The 27,871-nt window shown below is 50.5% G+C and overlaps 1 long non-coding RNA gene across 1 annotated transcript in view; it reads right to left on the bottom strand.

Moving 5' to 3' along the window:
• Positions 1-27,173, bottom strand: part of LOC145534511 (uncharacterized) — a 32,993-nt gene extending 5,820 nt beyond the window's left edge. Inside the window, exon 1 of the long non-coding RNA XR_014074677.1 lies at positions 26,715-27,173. This is a non-coding gene — a long non-coding RNA (uncharacterized LOC145534511). The remainder of the gene's footprint in view (positions 1-26,714) is intronic.
• Between the last annotated feature and the right edge of the window lie 698 nt (positions 27,174-27,871).

The following is a 27,871-nucleotide window of genomic DNA, read 5'->3' as shown; positions in this document are numbered from 1 at the left end:
AAGCCACCTGTCAGAGATAGATGCCTAAATTCCACCATTAGAGCTTCATTTCTTTTGCTTAAGGCATGAGTGTGAATTAAAGTGCAAATGCTCCTGGAAGGAAGGTGTCTCAGGTATCATCACACACTTTCTGTGAAAGGGCCAGAGTATAAATATTTTAGGTTTTGCAGGCCACACAGTCTTGGTCACAACTTTTCCACTCTGCCACAGTAGCACCAAAAGCAGCTGTGGACTACAGAACAAATGAACAAATTACTATTTATGGACACTGATGTTTGAATTTCATATGATTATCACATATCAGAGAATGTTATTCTTCTTTTGAGAAGCATTTTACACTGTTTAAAAGTGTGAAAACCATTCTTAGCTCACAAGCATGCGAAAAATAGAGCCAGACCTTTGCTCTAAGGTGTCCCCCGGTCAGGGCTGTGCTTTGTGGGCCAAGACTCTGCAGAAAGGATTGGGGGTTAGGGAGCAGGAGGTGACCAGGAGACCCCCGAGTGCCTCAGGCAAGGAAGGGGCTGGTGTGGACAGATCGCTGCCGTCCGCAGTCTGTCCTAGTGCAGTACCCTGGGCCCATCTAGAAGGAGGTGGCTGCCCACCAGGCTGTCTGAGCAAGCCCTGCATTTTGATCACCGCTGGAGCTGCAGGGAGCTGACGAGAGTGGTGGTTTTGATGCCGGGGTTGGCCGGCCCCAAGGGGGAGCCGGCTGTTCCAGTCTCTGGCGCACAGCTGCACAGATATTCGGTTTTTTTTCCTCTCCCCACCACGAGGAGGCTGAAAGGTCAGATTGCTCCATGGTACTGTTACATTTGAGGGCTTTTGTCACTGATTTAAAAAAGAAAAAATGCAAAAGTCCATCAGAGATCACTGCTATGGGCTGACACTTTGACCTACCACCTGGTAGACATGAACTATGAGATGCCATCGTCCTGAAAGCGCTTCCTCTTACAATCCTATCTGGTTCTCCTAAGTGGAATGAACAGTGAGATGTAATTACCACCATTTTACAGATGGAAAAGCTGAGGCCCAGAGCACTAAACTGACTTTTCCCAGGCAGAGCAGGGGCACCAGGGGCAGGGGCATCCAGGTCTGAGTCCAAAGCCCTGACCCAGTTTCCAGGATGACCTGAGGAGGGATGCATGCAGACCGGCAGCCTCGCCCTGATCCAGAGCAAGGAGGTGCCATTCCAGTCTCCTTGGGTATAGCCTCCAGCCTCAGCCTCCCTCTCACTTGGGCACTTACGCCTAGCAGCCCCTCTGTGGTTCTTCTGCGGCCTGGGGGCTTCCATCCACCTACAGGGCGCGCTGCCTGCCCGTCCTCACCCCACCCAGCACCACAGTCTCCAGGGAGGCCCACGGGAGCCCCAAGACCTGTCTGCCATATATCCCTTTCACTGCATTTTCTTCTTATATGTTTACTATTTTATTGCCTGACATGCAACCAGCACTCAATATTGATTTGCGCTAGAGGTGTGAATGAGTTAATACTTCTTACCTTCAGATACCCCAGGAACGCCAGGATATGATTCTTCATGATTAGCTTTCAGTGGAATGACCCACAGGAATTTTTTTAATTTAGTTATTTTGGATCAGCACATAATAAGGATTCAAGGGAGCAGTCGAAAGACTCGGCACTACACACACATTCGCTTCATTCTCGTGACCATCTGCACTAGGCACCCTCATCACCCCATTTCACAGATCAAGGAACTGAGGCTCAGCGTGGGGCCCAAGGGTCTAGACCCTGGTCTCACTGGCTGTCTCCACACCGGCCTGATCTGGGTACCAAGCGTGTAGGTCAAGGAGGCTCCATAATCTACCTTGAAGTTCAGGCCCCAAGAGGAAGAGGGCTGGGGAAGGAAGGATCCCCTGGTCCCCATACCCCCATCCCTGTTAGACCCCCTACCCCCTCACCCAAGCAGGGCAGCACCTGCACAGGTGTGTCGAGGCTGGGCAGGAGCCCAGGACAGCCTGTTCCCTTCCCTCCAGCCTGGGTACCTGAGGCTGAGATCTTAACACTTTTCACTGGCAGCCCGTGTAGACAGGTGCAGAAAAGTGCCCGCACAGTGGGCCTTCCCTCACATGGCATGATTGGGGTCCAATGTCAAAGACCCTGACTCTTAACTGCCCAGCCTGTGCTAGAAATCCTGCCCTGGATGTGTTACTGCTTCCAACTTCCAAGCATAGAAAAATGCTGTGGGGAAAAAAAAAAAAGAAAAGAAAACTGGATGTGAGTATGGGTGGGAGGGGGGTGGCGCGGGGCAGAGGGCCGGGAGGGCTCCATGGCCCGGCCACCGGATGCGGGTGCTAGACCAGCCTCCTGTCCCTGACCCTAGGCCTAACTAAGGGTGTGGAGGGGATACAGAAGCAGCAAGTGGCCCGCCCCCAGGGCCCCCGGCCCCTTCTCCCAGCTCCCTCCTCCCGCCTTCCCCTCCCAGCCGGCTCAGCCCATCCGGACTCTGACAACAAGAGCCTTCAGCCAGCGAGACCCACCCTTCTGAGAAGGCAGCAGGGGTCCTGTGGCACATACATTACCTTATTGAAGATCTGAGGTCAAAAGCTAGGGCGAGGCCTCACAGAACCCATCACATCTCTCTGACAGCAAAGCCTGGGCGACCCGGGCCAGGTCCTCGGGGTGAGGCCAGCGGGTGGGCTACAGGGCTCTGCTCCCCACCGCCCCAGGCAGCCAGGCGGTTCTCGCCCAGATCTTCCCCTCCTTCTAGGGTGTGCTCAGTTGTGTCCAACTCTCTGCGACCCCATGGACAGTAGTCCGCCAGGCTGCTCTGTCCATGGGGATTCTCCAGGCAAGAACACTGGAGTGGGTTGCCATTTCCTTCTCCAGGAGAACTCCCTTACCCAGGGATTGAACCTGCATCTCCTGCACTGGCAGGAGAATTATTTACCGCTGCACCACCTGGGAAGCCCTTTCTAGATGTAGCTGAAAAACCTCCGACGAGGGGATCCACCTCTGAGGGGGACATCTGGGCCGTGGCGGGACAGGGGGTAGGGAGGCTGCCACTGGTCTTCAGGGGGACACTTGTCTTCCACTGCAAGGAAGGTGACCGGGCAGCGGGGGCCTTCAGAGCAGGTCCCCTCAGGCGGTGGTCATTTCTACAGAACAGAGGGTCCCAGGCCAGCGGCATCACCTGGGAACCTGCAAATTCTCACATCCCACCCCAGACCTCCTCAACCATACCCTCTGGGGTCTGTGTCTTTACAAGCCTCCCAGTGACTCTGAGGCTCGTGAAGTCTGAGGTCAGCTGTCCTCAAACTCCTGTGTGACCCACTCTTCCCTGGGGGCGAAAAGCTGTTTACAAGCTCTCATTGCTTTATTTTATCAATGATGGTGAGGTACTATTCTATCATATTATGTACAAAGTAAAGCATCCAAAAAAGATTTTGAAGGACGAGATACAGCTGAAATTAACAGTATCTCGTAACGCAATATATACTGGAGGCAACATTCACCATGAACCGTTATGGATGCAAAGTCTTCTGGATAATTTCAATTTTGTCCAGCTCTTGGTCAGATCTGCTTAAAGTACATGGCTGACGATGAACTCCTACCAGCGCTTGGGGATGGGTCAACTCAACTCTGCCACCAGGAACTGTTCCCTGTGATTTCCATGTTAGTGTCAGCTCCACTCCAAGTTTCCTTTCAACAATGTTTTAATGTGCTTAATCGCTCAGTCATGTCTGAATCTTTGTGACCCCATGGACTATAGCTCCTCTGTCCATGGGGATTCTCCAGGCAAGAAGACTGGAGTGGGTCGCCATGCCCTCTTCCAGGGGATCTTCCCAACCCAGGGATCGAACCCAGGTCTCCCACATTGCAGGAGGATTCTTTACCATCTGAGCCACCAGGGAAGCCCAAGAATACTGGAGTGGGTAGCCTATCCCTTCTCCAGGGGAACCTTCCGACCCAGGAATCGAAGTGGGGACTCCTGCATTACAGGCGGGTTCTGCACCAGCTGAGCTACCCAGAAAGAGGCCACTTGTTATTTTCATGAGAGTTTGTTTACTCCAAAAGAAATAACAGGATCTCTCAGTTCCCCTCAGTGGACACATGTAAGTTACAATGTGCTGAGATACCCCCTCCCCAGACAGGGCCCCCTCCTCCCTCCTCCAGGACCCCCTCAGGCAGATGCCCCCTGCCGTCCATGACGACCCAGGAGGCCAGAGTTCATCAGCACTCAGCCTTCCTAATGTTGCCAGACTTTCTCTTTTGCTTTTGAAGTAAACCATCAATCCAAATAGAGGGACTGTTCTTTTCTTTCCTCAACCCCATAAATCATCTTCCACACCCTCTGGGGTGCATGTCCCCCACCTTGCCAGACTGAAAATAGCACCTCTCCACTTCCCCCCAAAGCCGGTGGATGCCCCTAACGAGCCATCCTCTGTCAAGAGAGCCTGCCGGGAGCTGCCCAGGCCACCAAGGGCAGGTCGGTCGGGGTGGTCTCAGGGCCACACGCCCCCTTCGCTCCAGCACCTGTTACCCTCCTGGAGCCGGAGTCTCCCCAGGGCCAGCCTGGGTGGGCCGCGCTTTTCTGGGAGGGGCCGCTGCCCCCACCACAGCCCCTCTGTGGCATTTCTGAAATCTCATTTCCTGTCACAATTCAGAGGCAGGTGTTTCTGTTTTTAAATCCGTCTCCAGTTGCTATTCCGGTCCATGTGAGTCGCTCGTTGTTTTTTTTTTTAAGGGACCGAAGTGCTATTTTTTCCCCCTGGGGGAGGCACAGTGAGCAGCCAGCCCCCCACCTTCAGCCACCCACCCACCCGGGTCAGCTGTGTGGCGGAAGCCCCTCCCAGAGACCTGAGGACCCTCCAGGGACAGCTGGGGGCCCAGCGGAGTGGAGCCGGAGCCAGTCCCCCCGGGGCAGTTAAGAGCCATTTGTGTTTTGGTTGAATTTCAGATGTGCAAGCCTTCTGGCTCCAACCAGGGAAGGCAAAACAAAAACAAGCCAGGCCTGCACCTTAGGGGGAAGCCGGGTCCCACAGGATTCAAGAGTAGCTGGAGGCAACAGCAAGAGAGCTTCTCACAGGACACCCAGAACCTCAAATCCAGGAGTTTTCAAACTGGGGTCTGCCAATGATCCAAGAAGCACCTCCCCTCCACTCAGGGGGTCCGTGACCCCCACTATGAGAAGTTTGACTTTCATCTGGATGGAAATCTTAAAAATTAATGTCAACATGTTGCATGTCACATGAAAGATTATCTCATGGGTAAATATTTCTGGAGACTTCAGGACCAATTACTATTTCTAAAAAGAACAGAGGCTTTTCCTCATGAACATCGTGGCATCCTACCCAAGGGAAAGGTGTGTGGTGAAGTCTTCACCTTCCAATGCAGGGGGTACAGGTTCAATCCCTGGTCAGGGAGCTAAGATCCCAAGGCCCAAAAACCAAAACTTAAAACAGAAGTAATACTGTTACAAATTCAATAAAGACTTTTAAAAAAAGAGTCAGCTAAGAGGAATTTCAGCAGCAGCCTCATAGGGACTTTCTGTATTTCATTTGCAGGCTGGCTTGGGTTTGAGAGTCATGTAAGAGCTATTAAGCATACATAGTTTAAATAATTCTGTGTCCAGACTTATTTAAGTAATATTATAAGCAAAATCATTTAAATCAGCCCTGAGGGAGCATAAGACTTTTGGTTTCATTTGTTTGAAAGAAGTTTGTACCTGACTCAGAATTTAAAATTACCACTTTGGCGTTTGAATCAAATATCCAGAGTTACCTAAAGCAAGGGTTTATGCGGGGAGAATTCCGGAACAGTCTCTTTAGGGTTTAGGACCAACGAAGAGAATGAGCCTGCAGGAGGTATGTGATCACTTGTGTGTTACCTGGGAGCTCAGTTTAAGCAGGGGCTGTTTATTACCATCATCGTTACTTGGGCCTGAAATCTTAAATTCTAGTGCTTTGTGGTTAATGAGTAAAAAGTGAATTTCTTGTATGTGTTGTTGCCAAATGAAGCACGCGCGATGCGATTTGAACACTCAAAATCTCCAGAGAGCAGTTGCAGGCAGGTGAGGTCACCGCCCAGGGGTGAAGCCAGGGCCTTGCCTCCGCCCTGGGAACTGAAAGACTCCCTCACCTCCCCTGCTGCTGGGTTGAGGGTTACCAGGTCAGGTCTGGCTGTCAGGGCCAGGAGAGCCAGGGCCACAGCTTGGTTCGGGTCATTCTCAGACTTCCCAAGAGCCCTGGTGTGCACAAGAGCAAAACAAGAAATGCAGCCGTGCAGGGGGTGCTAACGAAGGAGCCCACAAGGCAGCTGTGTCTCTGCCACTGCGATGTGGGGAGCCCGAGGGCAAGTCCAACCAGCGGCCCTGCTTGTGCTCCCCTCACAGCCAGGATCTCAGATCCCAGGTCCCCTGGGTACAGAACTCCAGCCATGTGGGCTCTCGGCCCCTGAGACAAGAACTTGCTCGAGTCTCCTCACTGGGAAGAGGGTGGTTGGTAAAGGAAGATGAAATAAGCGTTGGCAAACAAACCCAGACACAAAGAGAGGGAAGGAAGCCCGAGACCCCAGGACAGGCAGGGGTGGGGGTGTTTCCCAGGAGGACAGAGGTTCTCAGCATCACCTTCCCATCAACCAAGAGAGGGTGTGAACCCAAGTGTATTTGTTGGCTAAGGCCACCATATCAAAGACCCACAGCCTGGGGGCTTGATAGGTATTTACTCCCAGTCCTGGGGGCTGGAAGTCCAAGATCGAGGCCTGCGCAGGTTTCGTTCTGAGACCCCTCTCCTTGGCTTGCAGGTGGCTGTCAGCTTGCCCTGGTCTCATGCAGCCTTTCCTCTGGGCATCTGCATCTCTGGTGTCTCTCCCCCTTCTCATACAGACCCCAGTCCTACTGGATGAGGGACCACCCATCTGACCCCACTGACTTCATTACTCCTTGTCTCCAAATATAATCACATTCTCCAGTATTGGAGTTCAGACTTCAACATACGAAATCTGGGGGGACACCATTGAGTTCATGGGCTTCCCAGGTGGCGCTAGTAGTAAAGAACCCACCTGGCAAGGCAGGAGACATAAGAGACACAGGTTTGATCTCTGGGTTGGGAAGATCCCTGGAGGAGGGCACGGCAACCGGCTCCTATATTCTTGCCTGGGAAATCCCACAGACGGTGGAGCCTGGCGGGCTTCAGTCCATAGGGTCGCAAAGACTTGGGCACGATTGAAGTGACTTAGCACGGAGAAGGCAATGGCACCCCACTCCAGTACTCTTGCCTGGAAAATCCCATGGACGGAGGAGCCTGGTAGGCTACAGTCCATGGGGTCGCTAAGAGTCGGACACGACTGAGCAACTTCACTTTCACTTTTCCCTTTCATGCACTGGAGAAAGAAATGGCAACCCACTCCAGTATTCTTGCCTGGAGAATCCTAGGGATGGCAGAGCCTGGTGAGCTGCCATCTATGGGGTCGCACAGAGTCGGACACGACTGAAGCGACTTAGCATAGCATAGCATAGCATAGCACGCAAGATTCAGTTCACACCACCAAGAAATGGCTTTGTGTGAGGTGTGGAGTCAGACCTGAGCTGTGCCCTTGCCAGCGAGAGTCCTGCAGAGCCCCCAGCTTCATTCAGTCCCAAGAAGATGAGGCCGGAGCTCCAGGAATGGCCTCCCACCTTGCCTCAGCCCTGGCAAGGGCAGCCTGACTCTGACCCTTGGCCCAGGTCTTTGAACATGCACTGAGCTCTTGCTGTTTCCATCTTTGTGAAAGTGGAACAAAGAGTCTATTTTCGTACTGACCTGTAGAGGCTGGGGAGGCCCCCGTGGCACCGGGCCCTGGGCTCTGAGCCCAAACCTGCTCAGGACCGCGCCGGCCACCTCGGATGCCCTTTGGGATTGTGTTTATTCAGGGAGATAAGCGCTACGTGCAGCTCCTAGGACCGGCAGACACACCCCCCCGCCCTGGAACAGCGGCCCCTGCTGGGTCTGTGAGTCACCCTTCCCAGACACCACAGGTGTTTAAAGCTGCTCCACAGGCTCTTTGTGACCCCATGGACTGTAGCCCGCCAGGCTCCTCTGTCCATGGGATTCTCCAGGCAAGAACACTGGAGTGGATGCCATGCCCCCCTCTCTATAGGCAATACCTGCCCTCATCCTTGCCCAGTGGGTCTCCTTTGAGTACAGTACAGTTGAGAGCACCACTTCCACTGCCATTAATGACAAAATAAGTAAATCAGACCAGTTGTTTCATCAAGGACAATGGAAAATCAGGATTAGATATAAAAATCTTTGAATGCATCAGAGAGCTAACAGGAGAGTGAAAAATTACCGGGCCAAGATCTCATGGAGACCAGAAACTCAGGTTGGTGAGAGGCGTCCAGAGCCTGGGTGCATTTGCTGATCCGCAGAGAGCAGAAGAGAGACTGAACATAGCTTTTCAAAGCTTATAGACTATTGGGTGGGCTACCCTGGTGGCTCAGACAGTAAAGAAACTGCCTGCAGTGCAGGAGACCCAGGTTCGATCCCTGTGTTGGGGGGATCCTCTGGAGGAGGGCATGGCAACCCACCCCAGTATTCTTGCCTGGAGAATCCCATGGACAGAGGAGCCTGGTGGGCTACGGTCCACAGGGTCACACAGAGTGGGACATGACTGAAGAGACTTGCAAGCACAGAACAGAATATAGGGCAGGGATCCATAAAAATAGTGTATATCAGAAACAGAATAAATGGAATTAAGGTTTTTCTAAGGTATTCATATTGTCTAAAAAGCGGTAAAAGTACAAATTTCTTTTAGAATTTAATAATGCAAAAAAAGTACTGTAATCTCTAAGTTTGACCACTAAAAACCATATATTTTTTAAAGAACTATAACTACCAAACTAAGAAAGGAACAAAAAAACAAAATAATTTTAAAAGAACTAAAGAAGGCAAGAAAGTAAAAGGAAACATAGACTAACTGGGACAAAGCGAGAGCAAATAATAACATTGAAGCCCAAGTGAATTAGTAATTATATTAAATGGAAATGGACTAAATGCTCCAATTAAAAGATAGTCTGACTTGATAAAAACAAAACCCAGTTAAAAGCTGCTAATAAGAAGCACACCTAAAATAAAAGATACAGAAAGGTTAAAAGTTAGAGTACTATAAAAGATAAAGCAATCAAAAAATCTAAAGAAACTCAGAGTAACCATATTAATATCAGAAAAAATAGGTTTAAAATCAAGCATTACTGGAAGTGACCCAGTGTTTCAAAATAATAAAAAGTTTGACTCACCAGAAAGATCTATCAGTAACAAATCTAAATTTGTATGTATATGATAAAATGGCCTCAAAATGTAGAAAGAAAATTTGGCAAGTTAAAAAAAAAAGGCAAATCCAAAATTGTAACTACAGTTAAGAGATGGTAACATATTTCTCCCAAAAATTTTGGCGAAGTCTGAAAGGAATTAAAAGGATAACCACTTAAGTTACCCCAGATAACCAATACCAAGACATATTCTAGTAAAATACTGGATTTTAAAAGTAAAAAGGAGAAAATAAAAGGAGTATACTATGTATTAACTATTTGTCATTGTTGTTCAGTTGATAAGTTGTGTCCAATTGTTTGTGACCCCATAGACGGTAACACACCAGACTCCTCTCTCCTCCACTGTCTCCCAGAGTTTGCTCAAACTCATGTTTATTGAGTCAGTGATGCTATCTTGTCATACGGGATGGAAAAGAAGCTACAAAGACTCAGGAGCCAAGTAGAACTCCAAATGGTCAAATATGGGACAATGTGAGCATTAAGGATAATTAATGGATGAAACACATCAACTGGATTTTATTCTCTAAGTAGCACTAATTTATATGCATAAAGAGCAACCCCAAGTTGTGGGGAGCTCTCGATGGACAAGTCCACGTGAGGCACCGTGAGGAGTTGTTGGAAACCGAAACCTTAGCCCAGACCTCACCCTAACTGTTAGGGGAGGAGTGGGTGCAAGGGAATAGCAGGAATTAGGAGAGTTAAGGAAAAGGTCCTACCCAGGGACAAGATACACTTTCTGGTTTGGGGGGTTTTGCCTGCTTGCCATGTTTTATTTGTTTTATATTATGTTGATCTGATTCAGAGAGCTTAGAGCTCGGTTGGGGAGATATATATTTGTGAATAAAGATCTAACAATTCCTCACTGACAGGTGAATCTTAAAAAGACACTACTGGGAGTAGAGTTAGGGAGGGTGGGTAACGGGAGTGGAAAGACTCTGGACTCAGACAATTCAGGTTTACATCCTGCTCTGTGTGACCTTGGAGAAGTGCATTCCTCTTTTCTGCATCCTCATCAGTAAGTTGGCAAAGGAAGACTTGGAGGTTTGCACTGAAGCTCCTGGTCAACAGGAAAGCAGGCCCCTGAGTGAGGACAGCCAAGTTTCCAAGCAGGCTGGTAGCGGGCAGGAGAGGGGCAGAGGCCATGGAGACACAGCAGAGGAGGAGAAGAAAGGCCAAAGAATCAAAAGCTCCAAGAAACCAGAAAGGAGCAGACAGGGCTTCCTGCCTCTGGGAAGGGGACTTCTCTTTGCCCCAGGCTCCCACTGGGAGCCAAGATAACCTTGTGGCTGGCAAGTCACAACCCCTCCCCACTCCACCCACCTCCCCACTTAGATCTTCCTCAGCCTCTAAGCAAGGAGGCCACAGTGAATTCTGTGTTCCTGTGATGGATCTAAGTATTTCAAGAAAATTCCAGTTTAATTAGTTCTAAATCATCATCCAGCCGGGCATTGTCTGCATTTATTGAAATCTGGACCTGGAAGCCTGCTCATCCAGACGGATGCTTGCACAGTCTGATGAATCCAGCTCTCACGCTGCCCTCATTTTCCAAAGTGACTGACGATAAAGTGTTTTGTGTACTCATCAGCAAGAAGGCCTGGGAGGAGGGACGGAAGGGGGATGCTTGACCAGAAATCCTGAAGACACACAGGGTGGTTGTACAAAATCCCATCCATTTGGCTTCTCCTTTCCCATTCCTTTTTCTTTTTTAAACTGGAAAATCTGATTTTGAATTTGTGGTTTGAGTCCTGGCTATGCTGCCGGGCAGGAGCTCTGGCCACCACAGGCTTCTGCTTCCTAATCTCTCTTGAGAGTCTGAAAGGCTGTATCATGGAGAGAGAGGCAAGATGGTGTTAGAAAGCATTTTGTAAACTCAAAAAGTGTTAGACATTCTTAGTTCACATACCAGACTTTATTTTCTTGGGCTCCAAAATCACTGAGGATAGTGACTGAAACCACTAAATTAAAAGCCAAGTGCTCCTTGGAAGAAAAGCGATGACAAACCTAGACAGCATCACTTTGCCAACAAAGGTCCCTACAGTCAAAGCTATGGTTTTTCCAGTAGCTATGTACAGATGTGAGAGATGGTCCATAAAGAAGGCTGATAGCTAAAGAATTGATGCTTTTGAACTGTGGTGTGCTGGAGAAGACTCTGGAGAATTTCTTGAACAGCAAGGAGATCAATCCTTGAATATTTATTGGAAGGACTGAGGCTGAAGCTGAAGCTCCAGTACTCTGGCCACCTGATGCGAACAGCGATTCACTAGAAAAGATTCTGATGCTTGGAAAATTGAAGGCGAAAGGAGAAGGGGACAACAGAGGATGAGATGGTTGGAAGGCATCACTGACTCAATGGACATGAGTTTGAGCAAACTCCGGGAGATAGTCAAGAACAGGGAAGCCTGGCATGCTGCAGTCCGTGGGGTTGCAAAGAGTCAGACACAGCTTAGTGACTGAACAACAACAAAGCTCATGTCTCTGATGGACCCTGCAGGGCCACCGAAGGAAACGTTTGCTAAGCCAACGAAGGGTGTGGCCCCCCGGGCCGGGAGGAGAGAAGAGTTACACAGAAAAACATCCTCTCCCACTTTGAAAGATCTGACCTCATCACAAGTCATTCTTACTCAGGGCTTCCCTGGATGTCCAGTGGTTAAAAATCCACCTGCCAAAAATCCCACATCTACGGGGCAACTAAGCCGGTGTGCAACAACTACTGAGCTGGAGCTCCCTAGAATCCAGGCTCCACAGCAAGAGAAGCCACTGCTACACTCCCACACTGCTACACTATAGAGAAGGGCGCATGCAGCAACGAAGATCCGGCACAGCCACAAATAAATAACGAATTTTAAAAAGCAATTAACTAATCCTTAATCAATTCTTCTCCCAGGTCACCCAAGAACCCCTGATTGGCAGGGGTCACACGTCGCCAGACATGTATTGGAATGTCCCGTAAGAAACACCCTGCGGCTAGACTCTTCCACAACTTCAGCTGGGAGCCTCACCCCAGAGTCTTCCCACGCATCCGGCACTTTTTGGTTTGTCTGTGTAATGAGCCTGGTTTCCTGACACTCCCTGGAAGGCAGGCTTCCACAGTGGTTGCTGAACTGTGTGGTCACAACTCACTCCCTTTTTGTCCTGGGACAAGTCACTCACCAGAAACCTCTGGGTGCTCCTATTTGTCATCTATGCAGCCTGCGTGCATGCAAAGTCATTTCAGTCGTGTCCAACTCTTTCTGACCCCAGAGACTATAGCTCGCCAGGCTCCTCTGTGTATGGGATTCTCCAGGCAAGACTCTTGGAGTGGGTTGCCAAGCCCTCCTCCAGGGGATCTTCCCAACCTAGGGATCAAACCAGAGGTTTTTGCATCTCCTGCTTTGGCAGGTAGGGTCTTTACCCCTAGTGCCACCCAGGAAGCAGGGAAATGATAATGCCGTCCTCACGGTGTTTCCCTGCAGATGAAATAATTCACACAAAGCATTGGACAAGGCCTAACACTCAGGAAGTCTTCACAAAATAATAGCTATAACACTCAGGAACAAAAGTTCAAATGCTAAGTGAAAGGCTTCTTTCTCAGAGAGGCAGAGAAGTCTAGAGAGGCCCAGGTTGTGGGTTTTCAGAGACAGGTGCTCCAAATGGAGGAGACTTTGTGCACCAGGCTGCTCACTTTACACACATTTAGACATTTTATCAAGCATCCCAGAGCACTTCAGCTGACCTCTAGCCACCACCTCCCTGCTCCAGGCGTGATTCGGTGTTTGAGCTTATTTATGGGAGAGCGTGAGTTCATTTCAAAATGTCATATGCTCCCTGGTGACTAATGGTCCCTGCTGTGCTCAATATCTTCACAGAGGTTGTCCTTCCGTGACCCAAGGGCCTCTGCACTTCAGGAACATCCATCTGAGTGTCTGCCACAGGAACTACTGCGTCACAAAACCATCCAAAAAATTGGGGAGCCCAGGCCTGCTGGGGTGAGCACTCAAGGAGTCAGCCAGAAGGCACAACCTCAGGAGTGGGGATGGTTGGAGGGTGAGGACCTATAAATTCCACCACCCCACTGGACAAGTGGACCTCATGAGATGTGCCCAGAAAACAATTTTATTATGTTACAATTCTGGCTTACATTTTTCACCCATTGAAACCTGCTCTGATCCTACCCCATAAATGACTCTCCAGTAGATTCTGTGCCTGTCCTGTTCACTCCCAATTTCAAAAAGTCCTCTGGTCACCTCTAAAAATGTATATTATGAAGGGACTCCCCTGGTGGTCCAGTGGTTGAGAACCTGCCTTGCAAGGCAGGGGACTTGGGTTCTATCGCTGCTCAGGGAACTAAGATCCCACATGATTCAGGACAATGAAACCCAAGTGCAGCAAGTCCAGAGTCTGTGAGCCACAATGAACGGATCCCTCGTGCTGCAACTAAGATCTGATACAACCAAATAAATAAATACTTTTTTTAAAAATTGTATTTTGGAAATTTTCACACACCTCCAAAACTAAGGGAAATGGTATTATGAATCCCCATATACCCAATCACCCTGCTTCAACAATTATCAACAGTCCTACTTGCTTTATCAGTTCCCATTTCCCCACCCCAACCCTCCCCCTGACAACATACACACTTTGTCTTCGCTGAAATATTTAAAGCAAATCCTCTGATTACTTTCAGAAACAAAAGTAGCCTTAGTTCAGGAAAGAGTACCCTGTGCAGTGCAACAATCAAGGACTTCAAAACTCCATTTCAATTTCAAGCTCATTCTCCTATCCAGTCAATCCAAAAGGAAATCAGTCCTGAATATTCATTGGAAGGACTGATGCTGAAGCTGAAACTCCAATACTTTGGCCACCTGATGCAAAGAACTGACTCCTTGGAAAAGACCCTAATGCTGGGAAAGATTGAGGGCAGGAGGAGAAGGGGACGACAGAGGATGAGATGGTTGGATGGCATCATCGACTCGATGCACATGAGTTTGAGCAAGCTCTGGGAGTTGGTGATGGGTCAGGGAAACCTGGTGTGCTGCAGTCCATGGGCTCGCAAAGAGTCAGACACAACTGAGCGACTGAACTGAACTGAACTGAACTCCAACCCAGGGTTGCTGCTGGCTGGAAGACTGCTTTTGGGAAGGCGGTGTGGTGGGGGTCTTCTCTGTTCCCCATCTCAAGTTTCCTCTCCTCCCACTCACAGCTGCCTCTGGCTCCTTCAGGGTTCACACTGGTGAGGTAAGGGCTGGGGGAGAGGTTCCCAGTGGCTCTCAAGGCTAGAGGTGGTGGTAGGCTAAACACCCTGAAGTGGACACTCCGTCTCTCCTCTGCAGGGCTTGCCTTCCCAGAACGGGTCCCAGGGCTAAGGGACCGATGGTGGAAACAGACAGCTGCCTGGGGTGGAGAGCAGTGCATGCTGGGTAAACGGAACATGGCGTGTCTGTCCGTCACTGTGAAGATGGTGTTTCATTGGGAAGGAAAAATCTCGTCAGAGGAGGGGAGGATATACACTGTTTCCCCCCTCCCTTAGGTGACCTGGCATCTCACTTGGGAATGGGGGATGAATAGTTGGCACCTCTTGCCTCAGAGCCTCACTGTCCAATATGGCAGCCACTGGTCACGCGTGGCTACGGAGCACATGAGATATGCCCTAAGCTGAAACACACACTGGCTCTCCATGACTTGGTATGAAAAATAATGTAAAATATCTCATTAACACTATAAAATGACCAAAAATATCTTATTTTCTATATTAATTACATGGTGAACTGATACTATTTTTATATTACATTAAGTAAAATGTATTACCAAAATTGATTTCAACACTTTCTTTTAATTTTTTAATGTGGTTATTCAGTTCAGTTCAGTTCAGTTGCTCAGTCGTGTCTGACTCTTTGTGACCCCATGGACTACAGCACGCCAGGCTTCCCTGTCCATCACCAACTCCAGGAGTTTACTCAAATTCAAGTCCATTGAGTTGGTGACGCTATTAGAAAATTTTAAATTATATCCATGGTTCATATTATATTTCTGTTGCATGGGGCAGCGTCAAGGACTCAGCTAAAACCATGAGTGAAATTTGTTGCATTTTAATTCTGTGTTATGAAAACTCCTTCTCCTCCCCCACCTAAAGCCAAATTGGTCTTAAAGCCAACAGAGGTTTGATCTGGATAAGTCTCTAGGTGAGGGTCTGCCCATTTTACAGATGGTGAGACGGGGGCCTAGAGAGCAGTGACAGGCCTGGCTCGAGGTCACCAAGTGTCACTGCAGAGCACACCCGCCATTTCAAGCGGCTCCTGTGAAACCGTGGGAAAGACAGGGACCAGACTTCCAGAAAATCCTTTAAACACGTGTGCCTCAAAGGGATTTCCCCAATGGCTCAGCGGTGGAGTCTGCCTGCCATGCAGGGGACACAGGAGACTCGGGTTCGATCCCTGTGTCAGGAAGATCCCCTGGAGAAGGAGATGGCAACCCACTCCAGTGTTCTTGCCTGAAAAATCCCATGGACAGAGGAGCCTGGTGGGCTATAGTCTACGGGGTCGCAAAGAGTTGGACACAACTGAAGTCACTTAGCATGCATGCCTCAGAATGGAGTATTTTATAAGTCAGACTGAGAAACATAAACACTGGGTGGTATCATTTATATGTGGAATCTAAAAACACAACAAATTGGGAATATACCGAATATAACAAAAAAAAAAGAGGCAGACTCATAGATACGGAGAACTAATGGTTACCATTAGGGAGACGGAAGTGGGGAGGGGCAAAGCAGTGGTCGGGGGTCGAGCAGCACAAACTATCAGGTGTAACATAAGCTACAGGGATGTATTGCACCACACAGGGAATATTGCCAGTACTTTGTAATAACTATAAATGGAGCATAGCCTTTAAAAAGTGTGAATCACTGTGAAGACCTTACTATATTGTACACCGTTAGCTTATATAATATTGTACAGCAGCTATACCTCAACAAAAGTAAATAAATTTTTTTTTAAGTAGTAATAAATAAATAAAATGCAGTATTTCAGTGTCTCATAGCTCAGAGTGGGGAGCACAAAGCCGCGGACCTTTGCCCACTGCCGGGGGAGAAGGCTGGGTTCCTGCCCGCAGACATGCAGTGCCCGAAGAGGTCTGGGTCTGAGGTCAACGAATTGGCGGCCTGAGGCCTAAATCTGGCCCTCTGACCTGTTTTGATTGGCCTGCGATGTTTGACAATTTTTTAAATCATTTGCCAACGTTCCAACTTTAGGAAACATCAATAGAAATGCGGGTTCCCACTTCTCCTAAAAACTTAGATCTGGTGACAGTGGGCTCATGGTCCTGCTTAGCAGCCGCCTGCCAGCCCCATGGCCACAGCCCCTTCGGGTGTGGGGTCTCACCCTCTGTTCCCTGTGGTCTTCGTGCCCTCTGGAGGCCCAGATGTAATCACCGTGACCTCTACTTTCCTTAGGGCAGAGGTAAGAGGCAAGTGGGGCTTCCCAGTGCCCCTAGTGGTAAAGGACCCTCCTGCCAATGCAAGGAGACCTAAGAACCGTGGGTTCAATCCCTGGGTCGGAAAGATCCCCTGGAGAAGGGCGTGGCAACCCACTCCAGTATTCTTGCCTGGAGAATCCCATGGACAGAGGAGCCTGATGGGCTCCTGTCCATGGGGTTACACAGAGCCTCACACGACTGAAATGACTTAGCACACACACACACACTCAGTCACATCCAACTCTTTGTAACCCCATGGACTATAGACCTCCAGGCTCCTCTGTCCATGAGATTCTCCAGGCAAGAATACTGCAGTGGGTTGCCATGCCCTCCTCCAGGAGATCTCCCCCGACCCAGGGATCGAACCCAGGTCTCCTGCTTTGCAGGTGGATTCTTTACCATCTGAGCCACAGAGGAAGAGATAAAAGCCACAGAGGAAGAGATAAATCTCAAGATGGCATCATGTTTCAGGGGGGAAAAATCTTTTTTACGGGCTGTTGCCCCCGTTTGCATCACCTCCCTCCTCAGTGGGGACACCTGAGTTTGCCGTCTGATCTGATCTACTTCTGCTGCGCCCCAGGACAAAAGGGAAGGCGGCCGTTTCACCCATTTTCCAGGGGGAAACAGGAACCACCCACTGAGTACAAGGAGCTGGCTCCAGAGCCCGCTCCTGAGGGGCTCCTTTCCAGCTCGCCAGCATTCCGAGGCCAAGTTATCCGGGTCTGTTGGCCCCGGGGTGCAGCTGCCTCCTATCCTGAGGACAGATAACGTACCTCTAGGGGCAAATTCCGTACAGTCAGCCTCCCCAGGGCTCCTCCCAAGAGCCAGATCCTGGCACAGGAAAGAGAAAGACACAGCTGTACTGAGGTCAGGAAACAACAGAGAGGCTGTCCCTGCTGGCATTTCTGCTGCTTTTGGGCAGCAGTATTCTTGCCTGGAGAATTCCCATAGACAGAGGAACCTGGAGGCCTGCAGTCCATGGGGTGGCAAAGAGTCGAACACAATTGAGCGACTAACATCATTCCTGGTATCAGGCTGCCCTCCCTCCGTCCCTGATGGCATACTGCTGTCAGGATCCTGGAGCCCATGCCTGTCTCCCAGGGCGTGGGGCCAGCCACGCCCAGACTCCCCCAGTGTTCAGAACCTAGATCCAGACAAGGCTTGCCCTGAGGGGGTCCCGGCACCCTGACTGGAACGGGGCAGCCCCGGGGACCAGGGGTGCCTCTCAGCTTCCCCACCAAAGGGCTTGGAAGCTCTTACTTGTCCCAGGAGACCCATGGATTGGGATCGTTTCTTTAGCCACATGCACAGGCAGGAGAGGGCAGGCTGCCTTGGTAGGAGAGGAGAAGGGGGGTAGGGGGTGGTAGTTGTAATTAAGGCCGCTATTGTGGTTCAAAATTTGGGGGATGGGGGCAAGCCGGTAATGACAAGGGCACAGCAGAGAGAGGCCCTGGCAGCTGGCAGAAACCCATTCATGTCTGTCCCCAAACCTCGCGAACCAAGAAGCCCACAGATACCTGCCCAGCTCTGTGGACTGGGCCACAACACCTGCCAGGTAAATGGCAGAGAATGGGAGCCCTTCATTTCCCTAGGAAAGGAGGGGGAGAAAGATGGGGAGTGGAGGGAGGTTGGCCTGGACTCTGCCAGCCAAGCAGGCCCCTGAGGGCTCCATCCGAGTCTGCTGGCTGTGTGGGCAGTCACAGTATTGACACGTCTATGCTTGTTTGGGTTTTCCCCTTTGTTTGCGTGTTTGTTTTGGGGAAAATGTATCATGCAGGGATTCAGAAAGATTGCTAAGTGGAAAAAAAAAAAAGCAGAAACAATTCATTTAGCTCCGTTTCTACAGCAGAGTGGAGAAAAATAAGAATCTTCCTCAGGCTTGCTTGGATTGACCCCAGGAAATCATGCAAGGGGACACTAGAAGCAAACAGAAGTGGCTGCTGGGGGGCAAGGTACAGGGACTGTGTCTCAAATTGTATGTTTAGAAAATAAAATGAAACTTAAAATGAAACACCACAAACAACTTTAGAATTTAAAAAGCAGATGAAGGGCACGTGCCCTTAATTCTACTGCTGTCAAAGCACAGACGCATTCATTCCTTTGTGCCTGCCTCCTTCCTGCTGTTATCCACATGCTTTTATCTTTTACATAAAAGACACAATCACAAGACACAGAAATCTGTCACAATCACAAGACACAGAAATTTGTCTCCTGATTATTTCACTGTACATCATCAGTGTTTTCCAGGTTGCCGGGTAGGATTCGTTTGGGTTGGACACAGAAAATTCCATCACCTTGGGACTTCCCTGGCAGTTCAGTGGTTAAGACACAGGCTTCCACGGGAGGGGGCCTGGGTTCGATTCCTGGTTGGGGAACTAAGAGCCAGCACACCTTGTGGTGTGGCAAAAAAAATATATTTTTATTAAAAAAAAAAAAGAAAATTCCATCACCATTCCTGCTTCTAAAGACCCACTGTGTCTATCTCTCTATTTCTAAAGTTCACCAGGTTGATTAGCTCTGAAGTTCATCACCCAGCACAACTATGGCTGCAACTAATGGCGCTAGTGGTAAAGAACCCGTCTGCCAATGCAGGAGACATAAAAGACATAGGTTCGAGCCCTGAGTCAGGAGGCTCCCTTGGAGGAGGGCACGGCAACCCTCTCCAATATTCTTGCCTGGAGAATCCCATGGACAGAGGAGTCTGGTGGGCTATAGTCCATGTGGTCGCAAAGAGTCGGAAACGACTACAGCGACAGCATGTAATGTTGATGGGAGAGCAAAACGGACATTTTCTTCTCCCCGGACACAGGCAGGAAAACACAGCCAGGACCCATGCCTCCCCTGCAAGGCAACTATGACTGTTCATTGACTTAACATCGGAGCCCCAACAAAGGCTGTTTTTGTCCTCTCAGAGCTAAGAGCCCTTTAAGATCTGCTTACTCTTTATTTTGAAATAATTACAGACTCACAGGAAGCTGGAAAAATAAGACAGAGAGGTCCCAGGTACACTTCACCCAGTTCCCCCCAGTGGTGATGTTTTACATAACTATGTGCCAAGTCACTTCAGTCCTGATTCTTTGCAAGCCTATGGATCATAGCCCACCAGGCTCCACTGTTCATGGGATTCTCCAGGCAAGAATAATGGAGTGGGTTGCCATTTTCTTCTCCAGGAGATCTTCCCAACCCAGGGGTGGAACCTGCATCTCTTTTGTCTCTTGCATTGGCAGACAGGTTTTTTTTACCACTAGCACCACCTGGGAAGCCCTATACATGTCTATACATAGCTATCAGTCAGTTCACTTCAGTTCGGTTGCTCAGTTGTGTCCAACTCTTCACAACCCCATGGACTGCAGCACGCCAGGCCTCCCTGTCCATCACCAACTCCCAGAGCTTGCTCAAATTCATGTCCATCGAGTCGGTGATGCCATCCAACCGTCTCATCCTCTGTCGTCCCCTTCTTCTCCTGCCTTCAATCTTTCCCAGCATCAGGGTCTTTTCCAAGGAGTCAGTTCTTCGCATCAGGTGGCCAAAGTATTGGAGTTTCAGCTTTAGCATCAGTCCTTCCAATGAATATTCAGGACTGATTTCCTTTAGGATGGACTGGTTGGATCTCCTTGCAGTCCAAAGGACTCTCAAGAGTCTTCTCCAACACCACAGTTCAAAAGCATCAGTTCTTTGGCACTTAGTTTTCTTTATGGTCCAACTCTCACATCCATACATGACTAATGGAAAAGCCATAGCTTTGACTAGACGGACATTTGTCAGCAAAGGTAATGTCTCTGCTTTTTAATATGTTGTCTAGGTTGGTTATAGCTTTTCTTCCAAGGAGCAAATGTCTTTAAATTTCATGGCTGCAGTCACCGTCTGCAGTGATTTTGGAGCCCAAGAAAATCAAGTCTGTGCTATAGCTATAGTAGATCAAATACATCAACGCTAGGAAATTGACATTGAGACAATATGCGTGTAGTGCGATGCCATTCACCACATGGACAGGTTCCCATCACCACCACCCCATCGAGACAACCACTCCAGCCTCACAGAGGTTTCCCTCATGCTACCACACTTACACACCTTTATCCCTAACCCCAGGCAGCCAGCAATCTCTTCTCCATCTCCCTAATTTTCTCATCCAAGAACGTTGTATAAATTGAAAAGGGTGTATTTGAGACTGGCTTTTGACTATTCCAAATAAACTGTTGTGAATATTCATGTACAGGTTTGTGTGTGGGCATGCACCTTCATCTCTCTAGGATAAATGTCCCATTGCTGGGTCATAGGCTAAGTGCTTGCTTACACGCGTGCTCAGTCATGTCCGACTCTTTGTGACCCCCATGGAGCCTGCCAGGCTCTTCTGTCTATAGGATTCTCCAGGCAAGAATTCTGGAATGGGTTGCCATTTCCTTCTCCAGGGGATCTTCCCAAACCAGGGACTGAACCCGCGGTTCTTACATCTCCTGCATTGGCAGGCAGATTTTTTACCATTGAACCAACCTAGGAAGCTTAAGTGCTTAGTTTTTTGAGAAATTGCCAAACCATTTTCAGAGCATCTGTACTATTTTGAATTCCCATCAACAAAGGATGAGAAACTTAGGTTTTCCATGTCCTTCCCATGGTGTGGGTCTAAGCACATCATAAGAGTGGCCCAATCAGAAACCCTCCCAGATGTCAGTCAGTGATGCTGAGAGACAAGTCCTTTACAGGGTGGCTAGCTGTCAGCTGTACTCACTAGGGAATTTTTTCTTAACTTTTTGTATTTCTGATGCTTTGACATCTGGGGCCTTGCTGACCCTGACAAGACTGCCTCTCCCAGGGCTAGCCAGTTCCAAGAGATTGTAAACCAGCGTGCCTTTCATATGCAAATTAACCAATCAGGCCCTCCACCCCCTTCACCAGCTCTTACACTCTGGGGCCTTGTTGTCCCTCTTCTAATCATCCCAAGGATAGGTGTCAGACATCCAGGGGCAGCCCCTCTAGTTGAAGTTATTCCAACCAGCCAGTCCTTGCTTAGCCTGCTCACCCCACTTGTCCATTCCTTCCCACAAACACCAGAACACAGGCTCTTGCTCTCACGTTTGTTTTCCAGCTACAAACAGGGAAGACACTGCAGAGGCATCTTCCTGACCCACTGTGATTCTTCGCCACGCGGTCCTATATGTATGGTGCAGTCAGCCCCCTCCTCTTGGGAGCTGTGAGAAACGAAGTATCTTTTCAATAGCGATTGTGTCCGCATCTGTTGCCTTCCCATAGCCAGTAATAAATCCTACATTTTATTTTTCTTATTGGAGTATAACTGCTCTACAATGTTGGGTTAGCTTCTGCTGTACAATGAAGTGAATCAGCTCTGTGTATACATATACCCCTTCCCTTCCACACATACCGCCCTCTCCAGCCCTCTAGGTCATCGCAGAGCAGTGAGCTGAGCTTCCTGGGCTTTATAGCTATTTTATACGCAGGAGTGTATATGTGTCAGTCCTAATATCCCAATTCGTCCCACCCTCCCCCATGTCCATGTGTCTACATCTGCATCTCTGTTCCTGCCTTGCAAATACCTTCATCTGTACCATTCTTCTAGATTCCACATGTATGTGTTAATAGACATGGATGGACCTAGAGTCTGTCATACAGACTGAAGTAAGTCAGAAAGAAAAAAACAAAGCTTATCTTTTAAATGCAAGGACAACGTGAGCTTAGAGTTGCAGGTGGTCCCCCATACCTCCCACATGGAGAGCCCACCTGAGGAGGAAGCCCACCTACAGAAACACAAAGGAGAGACAGCGACCCAAGGGGATCTCTTCACGCCCTGGATCCACCTGTGCCTGAAAGGCACCTTAGGCTCCTTGGTACAGGAGCAATAGTCTCTTTTTCTTTTTTCCTTAACCTATTTTGAGTTGGACTGTCCATCCCAAGTCTTCCCAGGTGGCACTGGTGGTAAAGAACCCACCTGCCAATGCAGGAGATCTAAGAGACTCTAGGATTCGATCACTGGATCGGGAAGACCCCCTGGAGGAGGAAATGGCAACCCACTCCAGTATTCTTGCCTGGAGAATCCCACGGACAGGGTGTCCATCATAAGCACCATGACTGATGCACAGCAGGCCACGGTGACCTTGCCCAGGTGCTGCGTTTCAGCAAGACCCAGTCCCCCAGAGTGCTGTGGAGGCAAACCTAACGGTTCACCAAAGAAGGAGCTGGTGGTGGGCGTGAGGCTGGAGCATCCACACAGGGGCTGTGGGGAGAGCAGCTCTCTGGGCTCAGATTGCTCACCTATAGAAGAAATGATTAGGCTTGGTGTCCCTGTGGCCGCTCTGCTCATGTTCCCAAATTCTCTTAAGTTTTCATTCCAAAGGAAAAATAACACTAGCCAGCGCTCACAGAGCCCTCAGCACAAGTCAGGCACTGCGAGGTGATTCACACACATGAATTCATTTCAGCCTTGTAACAGCTCTCCAAGAGGTATGACCATCCCCATTCTACAGATGAAGAAACTGAGGCACAGATGCTCGAAGGTCAAGCTTGTAAGTGCAAGAGCTGGGATGAGACCTGAGTTTCCCTGATGGCTCAAGCGGTAAAGAATCTGCCTGCAATGCAAGAGACTCAGGAGACATGGGTTTGGTACCTGGAAGATGTTCTGGAGGAGGAAATGGCAACCCACTCCAGTATTCTCGCCTGGGAAATCCCACGGACAGAGGAGCTTTAAAAAAAATAAAATAGTGGCAAAATATACATAAAATTTAGGGACTTTCCTGGTGGTCCAGGGCTTCCAGGTGGCACTAGTGGCAAAGAACCCACCTGCCAATGGTGGAGACATAAGAGATGCAGGTTCTATCCCCGCATCGGGAAAATCCCCTGGAGGCGGGCATGCAACCCACTCTAGTATTCTTGACTGTAGCTTGGGAGGGGCTACAGTCCATACAGTCGCAAAGTCAGACAGGATGGAAGTGACTTAGCATGCACGCACGTACTGGTGGTTCAGTGGTTAAGACTTCACCTTAAAATAATGGTCCACATCAAAATACATATTGAAAAAAAAAAAAGAGCTGGGATGAGATCCAAGCAGTCTGGCTGCAGAGTTCTTGCTGATGACCACTGCTGAGCGCCTTGACCCCCTCCTCTGATGCTTCGATTCACAGAAAATTCTCCTGTGTCTGACTTGATCTCTCAGTCCCTTTCTTCAGTTCTCCCTAGTCTTTTCCACCCCAGACTTAACCGTCTGACTTTTTTTAGATTTCCATCAACTATATGAGCTGCCGTGACTTTAAAATCTTCTTTTCTCTCTAAATTGCCTCCCACGTGGCCCCCTGTGTAAATCCCATACAGCTGAGGGCCTTTGTTCTGGAACCAGGTCAGGCAGAGGCCTGCGGCAATGGAGCATCACAGAGTGTTTCCAAGACCAAAAGCCCTGCAGGGGAGGGGGCTGTCAGGGGGCAGAATCCGAAATCCTGCAGGAGACACCGGGCCCCTGAAGACTCAGACACCTGGATTGCCCCTGTCTCCTGTTCGCAAAATCCCACCACAGGTGTTCATTTCATCTTCTCAACGTTGCAGCAGACAATTTTCACTCCCCACCATCACCACCACCACTATTTATAGATGAGGAAACTTGCTCTGATCACATCTGACTTCAAAGCTCACATTCTTTCCACTAGGTTATTAAATAAACATTTTCAAATACCACTCAGTGCTGGACACTGCATGGCTGATGACTAGTTTTGAGGGTGGGAACTGGCCCCAAGCAAGGCAGCTTCTTTATCTGGGAAGAAGCTGAAGTCAACATGTAGTAGGTGAGAACCATGCCAGGTGGTCTGAGTAGAGATTCCCCAACCATTCGGGCAGCAGCATGAGATGGGAGCCCTGCGCCTTAGAGCTGGCAATCATACTAGGGGGCCAGCTCTTCTGTAACAATAGCCTTGAATTTCCCTTCGTCCTACCGTGGGGGTACATCAGTCTCAAAGACAAGTGGTTGTTGTTGTTTACTCGTCCAGTCGTATCCGACTCTTTGCGACCCCATGGACAGCAGCACACCAGGCCTCCCTGTCCCTCAACATCTCCCGAAGTTTGCCCCAGTTCATGTCCATTGCATCCGTGATGCCATCCAGCCATCTCATCCTCTGACGCCCTCTTCTCCTTCTGCCCTCAATCTTTTCCAATAAGTGGACCCAACAGCTCTTTGAAGGGGGTGTGAGGACTCCTGTGACAGTGCTCCCACGGCCACACCCAAGGCAGGAGCTGGTGAGGGTTTGAGCTCTAACTACAGAGGCAGCTCTGAAACAGGTCCAGCATCCCTCTCCGGCTGTCCCAGGGGTGCCCCTCAACTGCACCCTCGAAAGTATCCGATGAGTTCATCCCTCCTGGGGCATTAGATGCCATCTCTGGGGAAGCAGGGCTCTGGGCCTGCAAGGAAGTTTCTGGGAGGCAGGCCTTGTCTCAGCATCAGGAAGAATTTTCTAGGTTCAAAGGGGGGCAAAATTGGGACCCAGCCTTGTGCCACCTCCAGGGCTGGAGCTTCTGACAGCGTTAGCAGCTCTGGGACTGCTGTGGAGCTTCACACCACTGCTTACCACCCCCTCCAGTTCCACCTCTGCGGGGACATGGCCTCTGCCACGTGGTTCGCACGTCACAAATAAGGCGCCCAGTCCTCTGTTCAGCCTCAAGCTGGTTGTCAGTAGCTGATCCCTCTCAATGGGCCATCAGTCAGCACTGTGACTCAGTGACTGTCCCCTCCAGCTTCATGTCAGCCTGCCCTTTGCCCTCACGGAGAGGCTCTCACACTCAGGGCAAAAGTGGTTACTTCCATCAACATCCCTTCTAGGGTCGACCTCCAAGGTACCTTGTCAAGGTGGTGGCCTTGCCCACCCTTTCCATCAGGGGGTCGCCTTAAGAGAAAACTTCAGGGGCAGCTCATTTCCAAGCCGTTTCTCCTCTAGGCGCTACAGCAGTTTTTCTACTGCAGCGGCGCATCCAGAAAACACATTCTCCTGGTCTCACCCCTGCACTTTGCCACTTACCATGAACTGGCTGCTATTTCAGTAAAAATAACTGATGACTAACCTGGTGGGTCACTTTCCTTCACAAGTGTTGAAGTTTCAGGAAACTGAGACCCAGACAGATTGACAATTCTGGGCCTCACTTTCCCCATCTGTAAACCAGTCTGATATTCCCTCAGAAAATGCTTGTCAGGATGAAACGAGTAACTGCAGGTAAGGAGCTCAGAACTTTGCCTGCCCCGTAGTAAGTGCTGACTCAGTGTCATTAGGTATCACTGTTATTACTGTTGCTGTTAGTTCATGCCTCCGGGGCCTGGCCCTAGAATTTCCTCTTTGGCTCCCTGGGCTCGTGAGGGGGCGCGGGCGGGGGCGGGGGGGAGTCCCCAACCTTTCAGTAACAGGAGGGTTTTTTTTTGGAGGGGGGGTGCTGATGAGTAGAAACTTTCCTTCCGATGTCCGAGAGTCCAGCAAGCCATCAGCATGGGGACGGTGGAGGGTGGGCTCCATTCGGGGAGGGACCGGGGAAGGGAAGGGGCTCCGACCTCCAAGGTGGCCCGTGCCCTGCGCGCTCAGACCGCAGCTTCCCAGCGAACCAGGGCCTGGTCCAAGCAAGCCCAGCAAGGCCGAGGCTCCGGCGGAGGAAAACGAGAGCCATCTCACGCTGGCTCCCGGAGTCCCTGCGACATCGAATTAAAGATTCCTAATACCCGAAATCGAGGGGCGGGCGCGCCGGGGTTTGTCCGGTTCCCGGCTCCGCCGTCGGGCTCGGGTACCGGGCGAGCGGCTCGGGGCTGGGACGGGCGCGTCCTCCCCGCGTTCCGCCCGAGGGGAGCTGCGAGGAGCGGCCCCGGCGCTGGGCGCTGCGCGGAGCGATGGCGGCCCCTGGCGGTGACCGTGGGAGGCGGCCTCCCGGCCCCGGGGTCCGCCTCGGCCCCGCCTTCCCCACGGACTCGCGCCCCGTTCCTCCGCCCCTCCCGGGCCCGGTCCGGACGGCCCGCGCGCAGACCCGGACTCACCGTACCGGGACGCCTGTCCTCCTCCGGACGCCTGTCCCCGGCCACCTGCCGGCCTCCCGGTGCGCGCGGCTCCTGGTGGCCGTTCTGGGCACGCGGCGCGGGACTGATGGAGAGCCTCCCGAGGGGACCGTAGTGTCCTCGGCCTCACGCCGTCGCCTGGCTTCTGAGGACCCGAAAGTCTGCCGCCGCGGACTGTGAACCCCGCTGAGGCCGGAGAAGGGACACCCCCGCGAGATGGCACCTCCCCCCTGTGTGGGGGAGGACGGGAGGCCCCCTAGGGCGGAATGATGACCCCCAACAGCCCACCTCCCGCGGGCACGTTGATAGACCCGCGCATTTCAGTGGTGACGGGCAGCCCCCAGACACTGATCAGTAGCCCGCCCGGCCCCAGCCCTAACCCTGAACTGGGAGATGCGCAGACGTGCTGTCTTCCGAGTTTGCCTCTCAGCCTTTGTCCTCCAGACTGAGTCCCCGGTTCTCAGAGGGGCCCCCTAGGGACACTGCTACCTGTCCCCGGACTGGCCTCCAGCTGACTCCTCCCTGGAGAATCCATGCGTCCTGTGCTGCCCCCATCTCACCCCTCCAAGAACCGTGAGGCCCCCAGCACAGGCCCCGTGGGTGGACACTTGTTACCTGTTTCAAGAATCAAGAAGTGAATGTTGCCTTAATTTCCTGGACCTGCTGTAACAAAGTGCCACAAATCAAGTGGCTTAAAACAGCAGAAACTTCTCTCGGGGCTCTGGGGGCCGGAAGTTTAAAATCAAGGTGTGGGCACAGACATGCTCCCTCCTCCCAAGGAGGAGGGTCCTTCTCCACCTCTTCCAGCTTCTGGTGGTGGAGGGGCGGTCTTGGCAACCCTTGGCTGGTAGTGCATCACTGGGGTCTCTGTAGAGCACCGCGCCCGCCCCACCTCAAAGGCCCTATTTCCAAATTAGGCCACGTTTACAGGTAATGGGATTAGAACTTCAGCATATCTTTATGGAAGACACAATGCAACCCCAAACAACTGTTAAGGGCAATTTTCTAGTGGTCTGATTTTCCAGGAAGACGAAAGCTCTTGGGGCTTGGCTTGCCACAGCCAGTAAAAATCACCAGTGTTGGTGAGGTGGTGCTGCCCTGCACACTGCAGAGAGGTACTTGTTTCACCCGTGATTCCT

Source organism: Giraffa tippelskirchi, chromosome 14 (assembly GCF_054371585.1).
Source record: "Giraffa tippelskirchi isolate mGirTip1 chromosome 14, T2T-mGirTip1v1.2.pri, whole genome shotgun sequence".
In the NCBI taxonomy this organism is placed as follows: Eukaryota; Metazoa; Chordata; class Mammalia; order Artiodactyla; family Giraffidae; genus Giraffa; species Giraffa tippelskirchi.
This window is presented reverse-complemented; position numbering and strand designations above follow the sequence as displayed.